This window comes from Silene latifolia, chromosome X (assembly GCF_048544455.1).
Source record: "Silene latifolia isolate original U9 population chromosome X, ASM4854445v1, whole genome shotgun sequence".
Taxonomy (NCBI): Eukaryota; Viridiplantae; Streptophyta; class Magnoliopsida; order Caryophyllales; family Caryophyllaceae; genus Silene; species Silene latifolia.
This window is the reverse complement of record NC_133537.1, coordinates 15,289,860-15,311,145: the sequence shown is the minus strand read 5'-3', so window position 1 is coordinate 15,311,145 and position 21,286 is coordinate 15,289,860.

Sequence of the window (21,286 nt, the reverse complement as noted above, 5' to 3'; positions counted from 1 at the left end):
TCTAGTATTAGGATTAGTCTTACTTCAAATATGACACAAAATTAATTTTATACTCTTGAAAAATCGGTTCAAGAGGAAAGATTTTGTGAGGTTTATTTTTCTCTAAGATTCTTCACAAGATGGAGAGTTAATTTTCTTACACTAGAAAAAATGTGTGTGATGAATGAATAATGAAATGATAGATAAAAAACTCTATCATTTCACTATGGCAAAACCGGTTGGAGGAGGGAAGGTGGCCAATGCATGAGGCCAATTTTCTTCCCAAGAAACAACTAGGCATGCAAGGCTAGGAGACTAGGATATGATTGTGTTTTCCACTAAAAATATAGAAACACAATATAAACCTAATACACCCTCCTATTTTCGGCACTCTTAATAAAATGGGTAGTCCATTTTATTTTGTCATTTGTCAAATATGACATGTTACTTGACATGTGAAATTGTAATGTATTTTTAGCATATTAAAAATCAACATACTCATAAAATATGTCATATACAAAATCGACTCGTAATTCGTAATTACTTGTGCCAAAACGGTTTATCAAATTATAAATTACAACGTCTTGTATTTATAATAATAAATTATTCATTCAATTTCAATTGTTTCGTAAACAATAATTTTATCTAAGTAATAAAACAATTCGATCACTTAGACCGTATCTAATTTAATCGAATTATAATAAGACACGTTAATTTTACTCACAAAATCATCCGTCAATTTTAAGCAATTTAATTAACTCGTATCGGCATACAATTAATTAAATAATCAATTAAGAGTGTTTCCCTATAGGTATGACCTAAGGGGATCAACTGATCACCACAGTAATGTCAAACTCTAGACAGCCAATCATTACCGTTATGTGTGGACCAGTTGACTGTAAAATATTACATCCCACATGTATTCTTAAAATGAGATTTAAACATGTGATCATCATGATCAACAGTTGTGATCGCATTATTGTCGGAGGACACATATTCCAACACTTTTTCCCCATAAATTGGGTTCCATTGTCACATACTATTTCTGATGGGACTCCATATCTGATGAGTAAGATTTAATGACAGGGTCAAGTCTCTTATCACCAACAAAATATAACCCAATTTAGTTCGTAAATCAGGGTCGAACCACAAGGATGGAGGGGTTTCTACTTAGTCTAAATAAGAGTCTAGTCTAGTCAAAATTGAAAGAAAAGGAGTTTGATTTACTTGATGCAACTAAACAAACGATTGAGGAAAATATGTATTCAATTGATTAAAGTCTAGGGTTTTCGGGGTTATCTAAATGGTTTATGGGCAAACAAGTCGATTCAAGGAGTCTATGATGAAAGTTTGTCCTAGGATGGAAATCAATCTCTTGATTATCCTAAAGGTGATTACCAACTCTCATTAAGAAACAACCCACTCTAAAGCATGCAACAAGACCACCACAAACTCTCATTTAATGGAGTAATTAAGCAACTATGACAAAAAGCACAAGTTCTCACTCACACAATTCATCAAACACCCTGTGTGCATTACTAAGAAAGACAAATACTTCACCAAATACTCAAAATAATCAAACTATTATGCCCAATAATCCCATTTAGACTCCCCCTAAACCCTAGAAGGGTTACTACTCACTCATGTTCGAATTGTTCAAGCAAATAAATGGAAAAGAACAAATAACAAGAAGAGATGACATAGTAAAGGTTCCAACAATTATAAGAGACAAGATAAAATGTAAACAATTGATTAACAAAGTAAATAAGAGAAGAGATGTACCAATAAAAGTAAAGATGATTGCTTTGATTGAATAAATGAAGGAAATCCTCCAAAATCTCCCAATACAATTAGGGCTGAGCATAAAAATCCGAACCGCATTTTTAAACCGAAACCGAACCGAAACCCGAATAACGGAGACCGGAAATTCGGGTTTTTTCCGGTTCCGGGGCCCGAACCGAATTTTTAAGTACAAATGCGGGTCGGATGCGGGTGCAAGTAATACTAAACCGGAGCCCGCTTTTAAAACCGAATTTATTTTTTCTAATAAAAAATAAAAAATATACAAAACTCTATCTACACTAAACCAGTAAACCGAGTAAAGTCACTAAACCCTATTTCATTTCCCCGCCTCCTGCCTCCTGCCTCCTGCCTCTCACTCTTTCTCTTTCATCTCTCAAAAAACCCTAAAATTCTAGATCTAGAATATTTGATCATCAAATTTCAAGATTCCATCTATTCAGGTTTGTATATTTGACCCTTTCTAAGTTTCTATACTGTATTCATTTGCTAATCGTCCGCTTCAAGATTTAATCTTAATTTTCGATAAATTGTCACAAATTGAAGTACACAATAACTCGTTTCTGTTTCATTTTTAGTTTTTTTTACTCAGTTTTTGTTTCATTTTTACAGCTTTCAAAAAGAATAGTTAATAATGGAGAAGGAAAACCAGTTATTGATGTTAGCCATGGTGTTTAATATTGTAGTGTGTGGAAATAAAGGTGCTCAATAATTATAAATATGATGATGATTAACTATCCATATACGTCTATGTTCATTGGTACTTTGGTTGATTTAATTTAGTGAATGGTTGATTTAGTTTATGGGAATTTGTTATACTGTACTAGTGTACTGCGATGGCTATTGAAATTTCCTTATGCAGTAACTAATGTTCAATATTTTTGTACTCTTGTAGATGAGATCGAGTTTTGATGACAATGCTCCAAATGAAAAATTGATTGATTTGGGAGATGACGATAGTGAAGAAAATGAGATGGATGTGGATGTTGGGACCTCTAGTCATCGTGTTTCCAATACTCCAACAAGTGCTAAACCGCCAAGAGCCCCCAATAGTCAAAATGCCCAAGAGAGTGAGAAGAAAAGAAAAAACGCCTCTGAGGTTTGGAATCATTTTTCTAGAACTGAGGATCCTGATGTTGCTATGTGCAATTATTGTAAGGGTTTGTTTAGTTGCAAATCTAGAAATGGTACAAGTAGTTTAGGCGGCCACACACTTAGATGTAAGAAATTGCCTGCAAATTTGGATAAGAAACAAAAATTGCTTAATTTCGAGTCTACCACTATTGTTAATGATGATGGTTCGACTGAAGTTGTTAATGTTCCTAAAGTGTGGACTTTTAATCAAGACGCTACTAGGAAATCACTTGCTTTCATGATAACTGTTGATGAGTTGCCGTTTAGGTTTGTTGAAAAAGAGGGATTTAAAGCCTTTTGTAGAAACATGAATCCACAATTTAGTATTCCTTCGCGATTCACCGTCGCTAAAGATTGTTATGCTCTCTTTATTGAAGGGAGGCAGAAGTTGTATGATTTCTTTGGTAAGCTTTCTTCTAGGGTTTGTCTTACCACAGATGCTTGGACTTCGGGTCAAAATTTGGGATACATGTGTCTCACGGCTCATTTTATTGATGATAATTGGACTTTACATAAGAGAATCATTAACTTCACAAATTTCTGGTCATTCGGGAAAGATAATTGGTAAAACAGTTGAGAAATGTTTGTCGAATGGAACTTAAAAAACATATTGACAAATCACGGTAGATAATGCTAGCTCTAATGATGTTGCCGTTGATTATTTGAGAAGAAAATTTAACAATTCTGAATGTGATGTCATGGAAGGGAAATATTTACACATGAGGTGTGCTGCTCACATTCTTAATTTGGTGGTTAAAGATGGTTTGGATGATCTATCTATGGCTATTGTTAAAGTTCGTACCCTTTGTAAGTATGTGAGGGCTTCACCTGCTAGGATGGAAAAGTTCAAAGCTTGTATCTTGCAAGAGAAATTAGAGAGTAAAAAGCTTGTATGTTTGGATGTTGAAACTAGATGGAACTCTACTTACTTGATGCTTGAGATTGCGGTAAACTTTAAAAAGGCTTTTGGGTGTTTGATTGTAAATGATTCCAATCTTCAAAAAGAAATGAAAAAGGTTGGTGGCAATATTACAAGTGAAGAGTGGAAACAAGTGTCTCACATTCTGCCTTTCTTGAAAATTTTTTATGATGCTACATTGAAAATGTCTGCTTCTCTTTATGTTACTAGTAACTCATATGTGGAAGTGATATTTGGGGTTGGTGAGGTTCTTTCCCAACATCTTCTTCATCAGGATGCTGGTGTTAGGAAAATGGCTGCCCAAATGAAGGTTAAGTATGACAAGTATTGGGGTAAGATTGAGAATCTCAATTTACTTTTGTTTGTCTCTCTTATTCTTGATCCAAGATGGAAGATGAGTTGTGTGGAGTGGATGGTGAAAAAAGCATTTGGTAATGAGAAAGGGGGTCTCTTGGCCTTGAACATAAAATATTTCTTTCAAACTTTCTTTGAGTTTTATGCCTCTTCTATTCCTCAAACTTCATCTAGTGCTTGTAGTTCCTCTACCACAACTCATATTCTGCCCCAGGCTAATAAGGAAGATGACATGTTTAATTTTGGAGCTCTTTTGGGGGATAACTTTGAATTGGAAATGGGTGATGGAGAAAAGGAGGTAAAGAAGGAGTGGGAGAAATATTTGGCAGATGATAGGGAAAGTAGGCGAACTCCTCTTGATATTTTGCAATGGTGGAAGGATAACCGAAAGCGATACCCCATACTTGCTAAAATGGCCAAAGATGTGCTAGCCATTCCGGTTTCTACTGTTGCTTCGGAGTCCGCTTTTAGCACGGGGGGGCGGGTTCTTGATTCATTTCGCACTTGTTTGACACCTAGAATGGTAGAAGCTCTTGTATGTTCTCAAGATTGGCTTCGGACTTCTTCTTCCCCTATGATTATTGAAGAGAGCTTGCTTGAAATGGAGAAATTAGAAGAAGGTGATTATCTTTATAATACTTATTAAGGTTATTTGTTTTGTTTATAAAAATGTCTTGTGCTAACTACTGCTAACTTAGTAATTTGCTTGTGTTTATATGACATCAATTCTAACTTTTTTGTTCGTTTTCCTTTGAATATTTTAGATATGAAAGATTTGGTGTTGCAACAACCCCTCATGGTTATTGATGAGACGGATGGATGAGATCGTGCTTGAAGGATACAAGTTTTTATTTTGCTTGAGATTTTATTATGGACATGTAATTTAAGCACTTGAATTGTAATTTGTGAACTTTTGGGCTCTTGAATTGTAGTTTTTGAACATTATTTAGATGTATGTGACTCTTTGGATTTTATTAACATTTCCCAGATTCTGGTTTTGTTTAACCAGTGTCTTCAAAAATCAAAACTCCAAAATAGCAAAGCAAAGTTAAAGGATGGAATTAGAACCTTAGAAAAACAGTGCGGTTAACCGGTTTTAGGATGCGGTTTGTAAAATCCAGAAAAACCGGTTACCCGGATTAAATGAGGTGCGGGTGAGGTTTAAGAAATTTAAGGTTTTTTAAAACGGGGACCGAACCGGTTTGCAAAACCGGGCCGGGTACCCGGTTTTGCTCAACCCTAAATACAATCCTCAAAAAACAAATGTAAACAATTGATAATTACTAATACTAATTAATTTTACTAAGTGATTAATAATAATTATGGAAAGATTAAAGTTTTGATTAAGGAAAGATTACAATAATTAGGGAAAGTTTTCAGATCTAAGGTTATGTCCTTGATTAATTAAGGGAGGGGGTATATATAGTTTTCACTCAGATTAGGGTAAGATTACAATTGGGCTTTGAAATGCGTATGCGTACTCCCGGCCGATCAACCGGCTACCGGTCTTCTGACCGGCTGGGAAGTTCCTGGAAGTTTTGATTAATTTTTGAAGTCATCAGGTAGCTACGGCCGGCCAACCGGCCGCCGATCCCAGACCGGCTGGGAGCCCCTTGTCTTCTCCATTCTTCAGTTGACTTCAAAGCTTCAATGCGTGCTCCCAGCCGGGTAGTCGGCTGCCGGTCAAGGGACCGACTGGGAGTCTTCTGTAACTTCACCACTTTGATTCATTTGTATACATTTGAGTGCACCCAGCCGGGTGACCGGCTGCCGGCCTACCGGCTGGGAGTGCTTCTCAGCTTCCTTTCCTCCTTCTTCCATGCTTAGACTAATGAGCTTGTCCTTTTTTTTCTTCAATCCTCCCATTCCCGCCTCAATTCCTGCAAGGAAGGTACAATATCATAGGCACGGGAATCGGGGCACGGATTGCAAGCAAGAACATATAAAACCGACTCAAATGGAGTCGGAAAACATGAAAATAGAGGGGAAAAGTGGTACAAAAGAATCCTATATCAAACCTCCCCACACTTGAACATTACTCGTCCCCGAGTAAGTCCTCAATCAATGTACAAGGCACTACTAAGATAAATATGGAGAGTGGATGCACAATATAAGCATCACTCAACTACTCTACTACCTAAGCCGATCGAGTATTAGCGCACTCAACGCCCCTTCAACTCACAATTTGACACCCATGAGGAAAAAGTGCCCTATTGCAAGGCAAGTTGGGTCTTGCTGAAAATTTTGATGCAATCAATCATTTAAGCTCAAGTCAACAAATAAGATGCATCACGAAAGGTCAAACCGCTTTCCTTATCCAAGCGGCCGTTTTGCTTTGAACAATTAAAGGTTTTGGTCGGGAGATACCGTCTCAAAGTCTTGGTGGGGTGTCAATGCCCTAGTGGTGGCTCAAGCAACCTCAATTATGACAACCGAATGCCTAGGAAACAAATTCAAAGGCGGGAAAGGGGGAAACAAAGCCTAACCTTCGAGATTTATATGACACACACAAGATTCGACCAAATTGACCCATGACTAAGGGGACCTAGACTACCGACTTCCTCACGGTCTTCACTAGTCTCTCATTTTCTTTTTAGAACGGGTGATTTTTGTGCCAAAAAGTAACCAAAATCACTCAACTACTCGACTAGCGAAAACGTGCCCTCAATATAATGTGTAAGACCGTCCTATGTCCGATGAAATACAAGCAATGGAACAATGCACACGGTATGAAACAAGGGTTGTAACGGGGCTAGGGAGTAGGACAAAACGGGAATGGTGCAAACACCGTTTTGATATGTGGAGTTCAAATCAAGAATTGCCGACACATCATCACCCATTTCTTATTGCAACACATGAGACACGTCTATGTCCTAACATAGCATGGATGACCAAAACTACGTAAAAATTGCATAAACCCAACTCAAATTGGAAAAATTTGAAAATATTCCTCTTATTTCAACAAATGGTAACGTCTACACTCTAACAAAAACTCGGTTTCCCAAGCCGTGCAAAAATTGTGTAAACCCGACTCATTTTGGAAAAACATCAAATTGCCCTTTTATTTAGGAACGACTTTTTCTACCCCTTTAAATGATGAGTAGGGGTGTTGCTTGCCTTTTTCTTCTTCTTTTTTTTTTCTTGACAACAACCAATTATATACAACACAAGTAACTCATTTTTTTTTGGATTTTTCATGACTTTTTCACTTTTCTATTTTGTTTTCCATTTCTTTTTCAAAACCTCTTATTTATATATAATGCCAAAAACACCAAACTTTTGACCCGAGTGGACATGTATACTATCCACCATCATGACCCAAATCACCTCCTACAACACAACTACAAAACCGACCAATTCTTGATTAAGGAAGGGTGGTTATGGGATGTAGCTATTTTGGTGGGTTTGCCAAATGGAAAGGCTAAAGCTCAAAGGGGTGAATAAAAAAAGGGAGATAATGGAAGGGACAAAACAAGGCTATTTGGCTATGTGAGGTTCATACAAACTGATTTTGCTTCATATCATGTGCACAAAAAATGAGATGCAATCCACGGTCTAAGGACGAAATGACACACTTATGCGTTTTGATGTAACACGCCTCGCGAGGAGACCTATTCTCAAACCTAAGGGAGACCGGGTATGGATGTACCGGTCCCAAGGAGGCTCTAAATCTCACATGTAAGTAGCTATGTCAAAATCTAGGCCTAGTCTACGGTCTATGGTCTCACAAGGTGGTCAATAGTCTCCGGTCCAGCCTCGTTTCCCGGGTATTTGCAAGCAAACACCCTAACAAGGAGGTCTCCAAGGTGCAAGCCACTAAGAGGGGAAAGACACGACCTAGACAAAATCATCATAGAGGGTATCATACTCCCTTCCTAGACCAAAATTTGTTCAAAAATTTATATACAAACTCAATGCAAAGAGAAGGAAACATAACACATATATACATGTGACAAAATGCAAGCGGGAATCAAAAGGACATGAAAATAAACATGCAACCAATATCTAATCCTAACAGCATGCATCAAAACCAAACAATCCACATGGTCTCCCAAGGAGACACCCAAGGCAACAAAATTCCCATCCTCCTTCAAAATATCCAAGTTACAAAAAAGGAGAGAATAGTAAAAAGGAGTAAGAGATAGGAAAGATTATACCAAACGGTCTTCTAGCTCCTTTTTGCCTCAAATGTTCAATGCGGTATGCCAAAGGTTAGATAAGACATATATATACAATGCAAATGTTTTTGTAAATTTTTTTGAAATTTTTCAATTTTTATGGATTTTTTTGAAATTTTATCAAATTTAAAATGATTTACAAATATAAACAAATATTCACAAAGTGGATATTTCCCTCCCCACACTTGAAATTTATATTGTCCTCAATGGAACAAAGTATAGGGAGAGAATAGGGAAAAGAAAGGAACATATTTTTGTATTTTTCAATTTTTTGAAAAGAAAATAACATATTTTTGGTATTTTGTTTTTGAAAATGAAAAATAACATATTTTTAGTTTTTTTTTAGGCCCTCCCCACACTTATTTATAGACATGGGAGGGCAAGAAGAGAATTAAAAGAACATGTTTTTGGATTTTTGAATATTCGAAAATAAATAACATGTTTTTTGTATTTTTTTAAAATGGTGGAATTTCCTCCCCACACTTATTTATTTACATAGTTCTAATGGTAATAAATGTGTGGAGGAAATTCGGAAAGGAATACATGTTTTGGATTTTTTTGATTTTTTTCAAATTTTTAGGGGTTTTTTAAATAAGAATGCTGATTCGTGTCATTTATATGATGTTTTACACCTTATTTTACACGCATTTCAGAGCTCAATTATGTAGTTTATGCTATTATTTTCCTTATTTCCGTCTACTTTCGTGTTTTTGTGTAATATTGCAGGAATGTGAAGAATTCAGCGGAAATTGAGCCGAATCCGTCCCCGAGTATTTATCATAGGACCTGACATTAATTAGTGACTCGAGAGATGAACTTGGTGCGCGTTTCAAGGCCTAAAAGATAGCAAAAGCATGGTTGCGTACAAGTTGCAAAGCTTAAACAAGCAAAGAAGCACTTCACGATATTGCAGCCTGCTTCAGATGGCAATATCTCGAGTTCTAGAGCTGATAATCAAGTGATTCCAATTGGAGGTGAAATCTTATCCTCTTAGCTTTCCAACGCCGCGTAGAACGCCTGATTTGACCAAGTAACGAAGAAATGGCAGCTCTTTTAAAATCGTTGCGCGCTGCAGAATTCGTCAGAATGCATTATCAGACAAAGACCCTTGGTCGATCGACTGACCTACATGGTCGATCGACCAGAGCGCGAATTCCAGAAGCTACTGTGCCAGGTACCTTGGTCGATCGACTGGACTCATTGGTCGATCGACCACCCCACGAGCTGACGCGCAAATTAAAAGACGAGGAAGTCCATTGTAATTAGGTTTAGGAATAAGGGTTTTACGTGACATTCCTATATAACGTAACCCCTTCCTATTCTTTAATCTATCATTCATTAGCTTAGTTAATTTTAGTTCCTATAATACATTAGTTATTCGTAGTTAGAATTCTCAATAAAGTTCGTACTTTGCTTTCGGATTCATCTTGTTTCTTTGCTTCGGTAATTCTAATCTTTTAATTCCTATATTTTTATTTCGTTTCAGTAGTTTTAATTCTTGCTAGATAGAATCCCAAAGCCGTAGTTATAGTTTTATGCGAATTTATTCATCAATTATTTCAATTATGCAATTCTTTATGCCTATTATCAAATTAGTTCTTGTTATTTGCGTAAGTATGAGTAACTAAACACCCCTTGCTAAGATGTAGGGGATCTATGGCGTAGATGGCATTAGAATAGGTGTGACCCCGCATTAGGGCTTGGTCGATCGACTGGCTTAACTAGTCGACCGATCGAGCCGCTTGGTCGATCGATCGTGGGGTAGCTGGTCGATCGACTGACTTCGTGTCTGATTAGCACCGTATAATTCGTTAAGTGCAATATTTAACAATGAGACCGAGAGGAGACTTGTTAGATGCTTAGTTTTGACCAACCCATAGATCGAAAGATAGGGAAGGGCATTAATTAACGAGTTGAGACGACTAAATTGCTGAGATCGAGAGATAATGTAATTTAGGCTTTAGGAATCACTAATTGGGGCGAGAGCTAGCATTGGTGAGACTTAGGGACCGGTAGCATAGGCCGAAAGGAGCTACTAGTTAACTTGGACCGAGAGGACTTGTTTTACCCATCCTACACGACTGTATTTCGGACTTACCTAGGATATTGTGCCATCGCAGCTATAGTGAACCGACCATCTTAGCATTTCTTTTATCATTGTTTACGTCCTTATTTACTTTTATTTGTTTATTTAGTTTATGTTTTTAGACTTAGTTATAATCCAATTCAAACACCCCCCGTCACTTTTAGACTAAATAAAGGCAACTAATAATTCCCTACCTCCCTGTGGTTCGACCTTGACTACCGCTATCTATAGTAGTAGTTTGGAAATTATAAATTTATCTTTGGTACTCTACGACGGTATCAAATTTTGGCACCGTTGCCGTGGAGGCAGCACTAATTTTAAGTTGTTTTTAATTTTAGTCTTTCTTTCTTTAGTCTCAAGGAATTTCGGTTCCTTGAGACCGTTCTCATGTTTCATATTCTGAGTTTTCCACAGGAAGAGGATGAAATCTTTGGTGCTTATTTAGCCAGACTTTGGGAGTTTATTGAGTCCAGATGAGATGCCTTTTCTGATCTCAAATATGCTGCACTATTTTCCGGCATATGAATGACCTTACGCGAGCATACCTCGAGTCTATAGGTAAGTGGGATTTCGAAGGAATCCCCGTAATTGAGGTATTAGAATTCTTTAATTGGTTTGCTACTGAATCTCTTAAACCTACTTTTTCTCTTCATGTTGACTCAGATGAGGAGGTGGGTGAGACCTTAGAAACCAATCTAGGAAATACCGACGGAGACGTAGAGGAGACCATTAGCGTGGTTGACAATCCTTTTTATGAGAATAGTCTAGAACCCCTTTATGATTCTTGCAATGTTAGTGAGGATGATTTGGAGGCTCTCTTTGAGAACCTCCATCTTGACGAGTCTAGCGATGAGGAGAGTGATAGTCTAGAGGTTAAATGGGATACTTATGATGATATCGATGATGAGCCTATTTTAGGAGACCTCATTGACCCATTTGACTTTACTATCCCATGCATTTGGGACGATTATCCACCTTCTCCCTTAGTTGACCAGACTCCTCCACCTCACATTTCATACCCGTCAGAGTACTTTAATTCTACTCGCGTTATTATTGAGTCGAATGCACCTGAGTTCGTTAATTCTCCACCTGTGGTTAACTTGAGCTTTTATATTCCGCCCTTAGTTGGAGGGCAGAATAGCTTTGTGGACAATTTTGGGAGCTGTCATAGGAAATTTGTCAGACTTAAACGATTTTACATTTTAATTTCCTATGTTATTACTATCTTATGGTGCTACTTACAGTTTTGTGTAGCACATGCGCAACTATTTGACAGGTTGTTGCGAGCTTTGAGCTGCTTTGATTGGGCTCAATTAGAGTAATTGGCTGAAGGAAAAGAGGTCGATCGGGACCTGTCTGAAACCAGCGCTAGCCGGGAGGCAACCCGGATGTGTTTTGTTATTGTTTTGAATAAAACTTCATAGTTGTTTAGAAATAAAAACTCTTAGTCGTGTGCTTGGTTTTTAAAGACTAGAGACTATAATTTTGGGTTGCGCAATTTTTGGGCGCGTTATTATGTGCAATTGCAGGTATAAAGACCACATTAACTCAATTTATTAAGTTATGTCGAAGAACAGCACTGTTACGCCAGGTATGATAGTCGATCGACTGCCCATAGTGGTCGATCGACTGCCTTATTCAGCACAAAAGCTACTGTTTCAATTCCCATGGTTGATCGACTAGCTATATTGGTCGATCGACCAAGGCCCGATGCTGAGTTGTTCTTTCTCCAATTTTAAATTCTTTGCACGTAATTTCCGCTTCAATTTTGTTTTCTCGGATAATGCGCGGTATATTCTGTCTTTTCAGGTACTTATGGTAGCACTGCTGGCTACTGAAACCTCCTAGCTCACGCTGGTTTGGGGAGGTTTCCTTTTGCGCTTAAAGTCTTGTGAGTTTCCGAGTTCCTTTTCATGTCTTATTTAGTTATTTATCGCCAAATCCCATTTCCTTTTGCTTCTTTTTACATGATTTTGCACAATGGGGACATTGTGTGATTTAGTTTAGGGAAGGGTTTTGCATTGCATTCACATGTTTGTTTGCATTTCTGTTTCACGTTTATTGCATTTCAGTTTGCATTGTTTATTTCATTTCATATATATATACAAAAAAATTTGAAAAAGTTCAAAAATTCAAAAAAAATGCACGTTTATTTTAGCATATAGGTTGAGTCGGAACGGTAGTAGTTCAATGATGACATTGCATTTTCATCTGTTTATGCCCAAGCCGTGCTTAATTGACATGTTATTAGTAGAATCAAATATGCATAGTCTACGAGTTTTCGTTAAATATCTTGCTGAACTTGAGACTTGACTTAGATTTATGGCAAACTACATCATTTTCTGAGATTTAGAGCCTATAACTGGTGTCATCCATGACCAGTTTATTTAGGATTGTGAGTAGTTACTCCTTGTAAGGCATGTTACATCAATATGCATAAATATGAACTTTATCTGCTTAATACCTGTATGCATTCGGTTTGTGGTTTGTTGACACATGTGGAAGAAGTTCTCCTTTATTCATTTTACCCATAAGCCTCACAAAAGCCAAATTTGCCTTTTTTGTCTCATAAGCTACATCCCATATTTAGCCTACCCTTGCTGAGCTAGTATTGGTAGTCGTTCGGGAATATTTTATTGCATTTTGGTTTTTATGTCTCGTGTTGAGAATATGTTGGTGAAATGTTGAAGGAAAAAAAAAAAAAGAAAAGAAGAAAAAAAAAAAACAGGAATTCGAAAAAAAAAAAAAAGTTCAGTCGGTCGACCGTCCCACTTGGTCGATAGATAGTGGCAAAAGAAAAAAGAAGAGAACAATTACATGGTTGAAGTCTTGAGTAGATGGTGATTTTGTTCCCATGTTGCGATTAATATAATTTGGGGAATTACAGTTATAATTGGAGATTGTGAGATTAGTGCTAATCATTAGCACCGGTTTTATTGTTGAATCTTGAGTAAGGAAGTCGGATGTTGTTATCATTTGGATCTGTAGTTACTAGCTTGGATTTAACTCCTCATATCCAAATTTATCTTAGCCCCTTCTTACCCATTACCTCACATATCCATATTTACCTCGGCATGTGTCATGGTCATTTGTTTGGTTGGAATGCATATGAACGGTTGTAGAGATTATTTTCATATTAGATTGCAGACATGTTCTTATAGGTCGTAGTTAGGTGAGTGTCATTACAAAATTAATTCTTTCTATCTTTTACATATATTCACCTGTGCCTATGTGTGAAATGAGCGATCCGTGAGAGTCCATAATGATAAGTCTCTATAGTTGACGGTTTAGTAGTTTTTAACGACTACATAACTCGTTTGCATGATTCGTATTACTAATTAATTGTTAGTTGTTGCATTAAACTGGTTTAGGCTTTATAGTTGCATTTCGCTCTGAGATTGAAATCGTTCCACTAGGTTTTAGGATCGAGTCTAGTTCTTGCTTGGGGACAAGCAAGGGTTTGGTTTGGGGAAGTTTGATGCGTGTCATTTATATGATGTTTTACACCTTATTTTACACACATTTCAGAGCCCAATTATGTAGTTTATGCTACTATTTTCCCTATTTCCGTCTACTTTCGTGTTTTTGTGTAATATTGCAGGAATGTGAAGAATTCAGCGGAAATTGAGCCGAATCCGTCCCCGAGTATTTATCATAGGACCTGACATTAAGTAGTGACTCGAGAGATGAACTTGGTGCGCGTTTCAAGGCCTAAAAGATAGCAAAAGCATGGTTGCGTACAAGTTGCAAAGCTTAAACAAGCAAAGAAGCACTTCACGATATTGCAGCCTGCTTCAGATGGCAATATCTCGCGTTCTAGAGCTTATAATCAAGTGATTCTAATTGGAGGTGAAATCGTATCCTCTTAGCTTTCCAACGCCGCATAGAACGCCTGATTTGACCAAGTAACGAAGAAATGGCAGCTCTTTTAAAATCGTTGCGCGCTGCAGAATTCGTCGAAATGCATTCATCAGACAAAGACCCTTGGTCGATCGACTGACCTACATGGTCGATCGACCAGAGCGCGAATTCCAGAAGCTACTGTGCCAGGTACCTTGGTCGATCGACTGGACTCATTGGTTGATCGACCACCCCACGAGCTGATGCGCAAATTAAAAGACGAGGAAGCCCATTGTAATTAGGTTTAGGAATAAGGGTTTTACGTGACATTCCTATATAACGTAACCCCTTCCTATTCTTTAATCTATCATTCATTAGCTTAGTTAATTTCAGTTCCTATAATACATTAGTTATTCGTAGTTAGAATTCTCAATAAAGTTCGTACTTTGCTTTCGGATTCATCTTGTTCCTTTGCTTCGGTAATTCTAATCTTTTAATTCCTATATTGTTATTTCGTTTCAGTAGTTTTAATTCTTGCTAGATAGAATCCCAAAGCCCTAGTTATAGTTTTATGCGAATTTATTCATCAATTATTTCAATTATGCAATTCTTTATGCCTATTATCAAATTAGTTCTTGTTATTTGCGTAAGTATGAGTAGCTAAACACCCCTTGCTAAGATGTAGGGGATCTATGGCGTAGATGGCATTAGAATAGGTGTGACCCCGCATTAGGGCTTGGTCGATCGACTGGCTTAACTAGTCGACCGACTGAGCCGGTTGGTCGATCGACTGGGGTAGCTGGTCGATCGACTGACTTCGTGTCTGATTAGCACCGTATAATTCGTTAAGTGCAATATTTAACAATGAGACCAAGAGGAGATTTGTTAGATTCTTAGTTTTGACCAACCCAGAGATCGAAAGATAGGGAAGGGCATTAATTAACGAGTTGAGATGACTAAATTGCTGAGATCGAGAGATAATGTAATTTAGGCTTTAGGAATCACTAATTGGGGTGAGAGCTAGCATTGGTGAGACTTAGGGACCGGTAGCATAGGCCGAAAGGAGCTACTAGTTAACTTGGACCGAGAGGACTTGTTTTACCCATCCTACACGACTGTATTTCGGACTTACCTAGGATATTGTGCCATCGCAGCTATAGTGAACCGACCATCTTAGCATTTCTTTTATCATTGTTTACGTCCTTATTTACTTTTATTTGTTTATTTAGTTTATGTTTTTAGACTTAGTTATAATCCAATTCAAACACCCTCCGTCACTTTTAGACTAAATAAAGGCAACTAATAATTCCCTACCTCCCTGTGGTTCGACCCTGACTACCGCTATCTATAGTAGTATTTTGGAAATTATAAATTTATCTTTGGTACTCTACGACGGTATCAAATGCAATGCATGCTCTATTCTATATGCAATAATTGAATTACAATGCAAGGTATTCTATGTGAATGCAATTTCTAAATGCGACGATATATTACAAATTTGAAAGCTAATGCAATCCTAGATGAATGCAACTACGCGAATGTCTAAGCTAAATGCATGCGAAAAATTAAACATGAATGAGAGAATTTTGATTAAGGGAGGGATCATACTTGACTTTTTGGATTGAAAGGGAAGGAGTAGAGCCCTCATTATTAGGCTCTACTCGTACTCCGTCTCATCGCCATCACCGTCTCCATTGCCATCATCATCACCATCATCATTACCGGCTCCGAACTCGGACTCACGGATGAAGTCGTCCGTGTTCATCGGCATGTCCGAGCCGAAATCCCCCGTGATATCAATAAAGGGCTCATGGATTCCTCCGGGCATGCTAAAACCTCCCTCTCCAAAGATGGAGGGAGTACCTCCAAGCCACCTAGCATCTTGTCCTTCCCCTTGAGTGGAAGGTGGCGTAGGGAAGACCGGGGCGCTATAGTAGTCGGGGCGCAAATTAATGTCGCCGTAGAGATAGGTCCCGTCCTCCGGATGCCCGCCATACGGAAATAGGTAGTAGGAGGAGTGAAGTTTGGAGGGGTGCTTGTATTGGCGCCTCATGTAATTATCATAAACCGAAAATTGACCGATAGAATGGTCATAGTAAATCCGGTCTAGCCGTTGTTGAAGACCAAGCCGCTCACTAGCGGCGGTTGCCATGTTAATCTTCATGTCCTCCATAAAGGAGATGAGGTCGGAGTGAAGAGGGGGCGGTTGTTGTGGTTGGTGACTAGAGGAACCCTCCCCTTGTTGGAAAGGTCCGACAACGAAGGGGGAAGAGGGTGTAGCATACCACAAGGTAGGTCTCGCTGGGATGATCGGTCGGTCACAGGTGTAGACGAGGTTGGGATTTTGCTGTTGGGGAACGGAGGGGTCCTCGGGAGCTTCAATTTCTAACAAATAGTGCGGTGAATTTGGCACCACCTTCATTTTCTCGGGATTAGGAAGGGGAATAGAGTTCCTATCAACACCATCTACCCGGATTTTCCAATAGTTTTGCCCATCATTCGGGTTGGTTTTTAACCAATTAAGGTTATGGTGGATGTAGTTCTTGAAGAGCATTGTATCCCCCATGAAGTACCACATCCCATTCAAATTCAATCGGCGGTTCAATCGTTTGGCTAGGTGGGTGATGAGTCCACCCACCACAATAGAGGTCCTTTGATCCGGGGAGTTGCTAAGCCTATGAAGGTTTAAGGCCATATGATGGGCAATGTCTATTTTGAAGGTTGTGGGGTTGGAGCAAAGATAGGAGCCGAGTATTTCCATCTCCTCCGCACGGAAGTTATGGTTTTCCTCCCGTCCAAAAACAGTCCAACCCATATACCGGTGCCAAACTCGAGTAGCCGCATTATGGACAGTGTTAGCAGCTCTCTTGAGACGGATGTTATCATCTAATCTAGTTATGACCTTCCATAAGGCCCCAATATCAAAGGTCTCGGGAGCCTTGTGAGGAGGGCTCGTGTCAAGCCCGAAATGAGAGGCAAAGGTCGGTAGGGTCAAAGAGTAGTCTTTGTTCATCAACCGAAAATGCAAGAACGCGACCTTTTGGATTTGGCGATGCTTTTCTATCCTAAGGGAGCTCAAAAATTCCCAAGTAAGATGGGCATACGTTTTCTCATGAATCCCATACATATACTTCATCCCTACGCCTTCAAACAATTCTAAGGTAACTTGGTCTAGTCCTAATTCCCTCATAGATTGTCTATCAATAAACCAGGTCGAGGTAAGAGGACGTTGTTTAAATAGAACGAATTTACCTTTCATTGTGATGGAGACAAATTGGAGGTCCGGGAAATCCGGGTCGGAGCTCATGTCATTGGCCGCGGCCGCCACCATCTCGGCTTGTTGAAGTGCTAAATCTCCCTTCCTCACTCTCTTTTTGGGTGCCATTGGTGATTTTTGTAGAGGGTTAAGGGTTAGGAGGGTGGTTGTGGTGGTTTGTTGGTGGTAGGGAGGTGTTTGAAGGTGGTGAGAAGTGGTGGTTGGTGATATTATAGGAGAGGGGTTAGGGTTAGAGGGAGGATAGAGGGAAGTTGGAGTCGAAGAAATGAATTGATTTGGGGTGTTTTTTTGTGTTTAATTTACGATCAGGGGGCTCCCAGCCGGTCAGAAGACCGGCCGCCGGTTAACCGGTTGGGAGAACAGACATTTTCAAAATTTTTTGTAACTTCACAGAAACTTCCCAGCCGGTCAGGGGACCGGCCGCCGGTTAACCGGCTGGGAAGACATCCTCACTTCCATTTCTTTATATTCGCGTTCCCAGCCGGTGGACCGGCTGCCGGCCGACCGGCTGGGACTCCTTTTAGCCCTTTTCACCTAATTTCTCTTGTATATGCATTCCCAGCCGGTGGACCGGCTGCCGGCCGAACGGTTGGGACTCACCATCCTTCTAAAACTCAACATTTTCAAGCAATTTTACAGAAACTTCCCAGCCGGTCAGAAGACCGGCGGCCGATCACCCGGCTGGGAGTTCCCCCTTGACTCAAAATCTTCAATTTTCTTCCAACTTACAGAAACATCCCAGCCGGTCAGAAAACTGGTGGCCGGTCACCCGGCTGAGAGTGTCTTCAAGCTCGTCTTCTAAGTTATTCCCCTTTCTCACGTTCCTTCATCAACTAGCCTCGATTTGCGCATTTTCCTTTTTCAAAGCCGACTCATCATGATGGAAAGAAGCTAATTGATGGTTATACACTTGGTCTTCATTCAAAATCCCAATTCTTTCGACCGTCATCAATCGAAATGTCAAGTATCATCGATCCCAATAAAACTCTCATTAACTACCTAAATGCATGCTATATACAAATGGTGGTTCTTGTGGAACTCCACCAAACCGAAGCTTGTTCAATTTTAGGATTACTCATCCCCCAAGGACGGAGGATCTTCCAAATCAACTTCATTACGGGTCTCAATAGGAAGACCTTCATAGAAGTACTTAACTCGGTGACCATTCACTTTGAAACACTCTCCCTTGTCATTCTTCAACTCAAAGGAACCGTAGGGAAACACGGTGACTACCTCAAATGGTCCCGACCATCGAGACCTCAACTTTCCGGGAAATAGTTGAAAACGGGAGTTGAAAAGTAGTACCTTGTCACCCACAACGATCTCCTTTCTTGTAATTTTCGAGTCATGCCATTTCTTGATCATTTCCTTGTAAAGTCTTGCACTCTCATAAGCATCCAAACTCAACTCGTCAAGTTCATTGAGTTGAAGAAACCTCTTGTTTCCCGCGACATCTAAGTCATAGTTGAGCTCTTTGAGGGCCCATCTTGCTTTGTGTTCCAACTCGAGAGGTAGGTGACAAGATTTACCATAGACCAATCGGTAAGGAGTAGTGCCGATTGGGGTCTTGTATGCGGTTCTTAGAGCCCACAACACATCATTGAGCTTAGCACTCCAATCCTTCCTAGACTTGTTCACAACCCACTCCAATATAGCTTTGATTTGTCTATTGGAAACTTCCACTTGCCCATTGGTTTGGGGGTGGTATGCAAGAGCTACCTTATGTCGGACACCGTACTTCTTGAGGAGTGCATAGATGGTGTGGTTGATGAAATGTGACCCACCATCACTTATAACGGCCCGGGGTACTCCAAAACGGGGGGAAATATAGTCTTTGAAAATCTTGGAGACGACCTTTGAGTCATTGGTAGGGGCGGCGATTGCCTCGATCCACTTGGACACATAGTCCACCGCAACTAATATATATTGGTTGCTGAATGGAGATGGGAATGGTCCCATGAAATCCACACCCCACACATCGAAAAGCTCAACTTCCAAAATGTTGTTCAAAGGCATCTCATCTCTCCTCCCAATGTTACCTCTTCTTTGGCAAAAATCACAAGAGTGTACCATGGCATATGCATCTTTGAATAAGGAGGGCCAATAGAAGCCACAATGAAGAACCCGAGCTTGGGTCCTAGATGTGGACAAGTGCCCTCCATAAGTGGTAGCATGGCAAGCTTGGAGAATTGCACGACCTTCTTCTTGAGAGACACATCTCCAGTAAATCCCATCATTGCATCTTCTATAGAGGTAAGGATCCTCCCACACATATCTCTTTAATTCGTACCTCAATTTCTTCTGAGCTTGGTTATAAAATTCTTCGGGGATGAAGCTAGAACTCAAGAAATTGGCTATGTCCGCATACCAAGGGGTGGAGTGGGTAATGGCAAGGATAGAATCGTCGGGTAGCCATTCATCAATAGGGACCCCATCGTCTTTATCCCCTTGGGACTCTTTAGTTAACCTCGAAAGATGATCCGCCACAAGGTTTTCAGATCCCGGCTTGTCCTTAATCTCTAGATCGAATTCTTGAAGGAGTAATACCCATCTTAAAAGTCGGGGTTTAGCGTCCTTCTTCACCATCGATTGTCTCAAGATGGTGTGGTCGGAGTAAACCACCATCTTAGACCCAACAAGGTATTGTCGAAACTTTTTCATGGCATGAACAATCGCTAACATTTTCTTCTCGGTAGTAGAATACCCGCATTGTGTTTGGTCAAGGGTTTTACTTGTATAATATATCACATGATGCTTCCTATCCACCATTTGCCCAAGTACCGCACCAACCGCGAAGTTCGAAGCATCGTACATGATCTCGAAAGGAAGGCTCCAATCCGGAGCCCGGATTATTGGGGCCGTGACCAATGCTCTCTTCAACCTATGAAAAGTTTCAAGACAAGGTTCATCAAACACAAAGGGGGCATCTTGAGGAGTAATGAGGTCAATGGCTTTGCTATCTTTGAAAAATCTTTAATGAAACGCCTATAGAATCCGGCGTGGCCTAGAAAACTTCTCACTCCTTTTACATTGGAAAGAGGTGACAAATTTTCTATAATGGCAACCTTAGCACCATCAACCTCAATACCCCTTCTAGAGACAACGTGGCCGAGTACAACCCCTTCCTCTACCATAAAATGGCATTTCCCAATTTAGGACGAGGTTGTGCTCCTCACATCTCTTCAACACATTAGTCAAATTTTCAAGACCATGATCAAATGAGTCCCCGTGGACACTAAATTCGTCCATGAAAACTTCCATGCTTTTCTCTAGAAAGTCCGAAAAAATTGCCATCATGCACCTTTGAAAGGTGCCGGGCGCATTGCAAAGCCCGAATGGCATCCTACGATAAGCATAGACCCCTATGGGACAAGTGAAGGTAGTATTTTCTTGGTCCTCCGGGTGAATGGGAATTTGGAAGAACCCGTAGTGACCATCTAAGAAACAATAATATGCATGTCCCGCGAGCCTCTCAAGCATTTGGTCTATAAAGGGAATCGGGAAATGGTCTTTAAGGGTGGTGACAATAAGTTTCCTATAGTCAATACGCATCCGCCATCCGGTCACCGGTCTAGTAGGTAGGGTGGTCCCATCTTCTTGTTCAACCATTTGCACCCCCCCCTTTCTTTGGTACCACATGGACCGGACTAACCCATTTACTATCCGTGATTTGATAGATAATCCCGGCCTCAAGTAACTTTAGGACTTCATTTTTGACA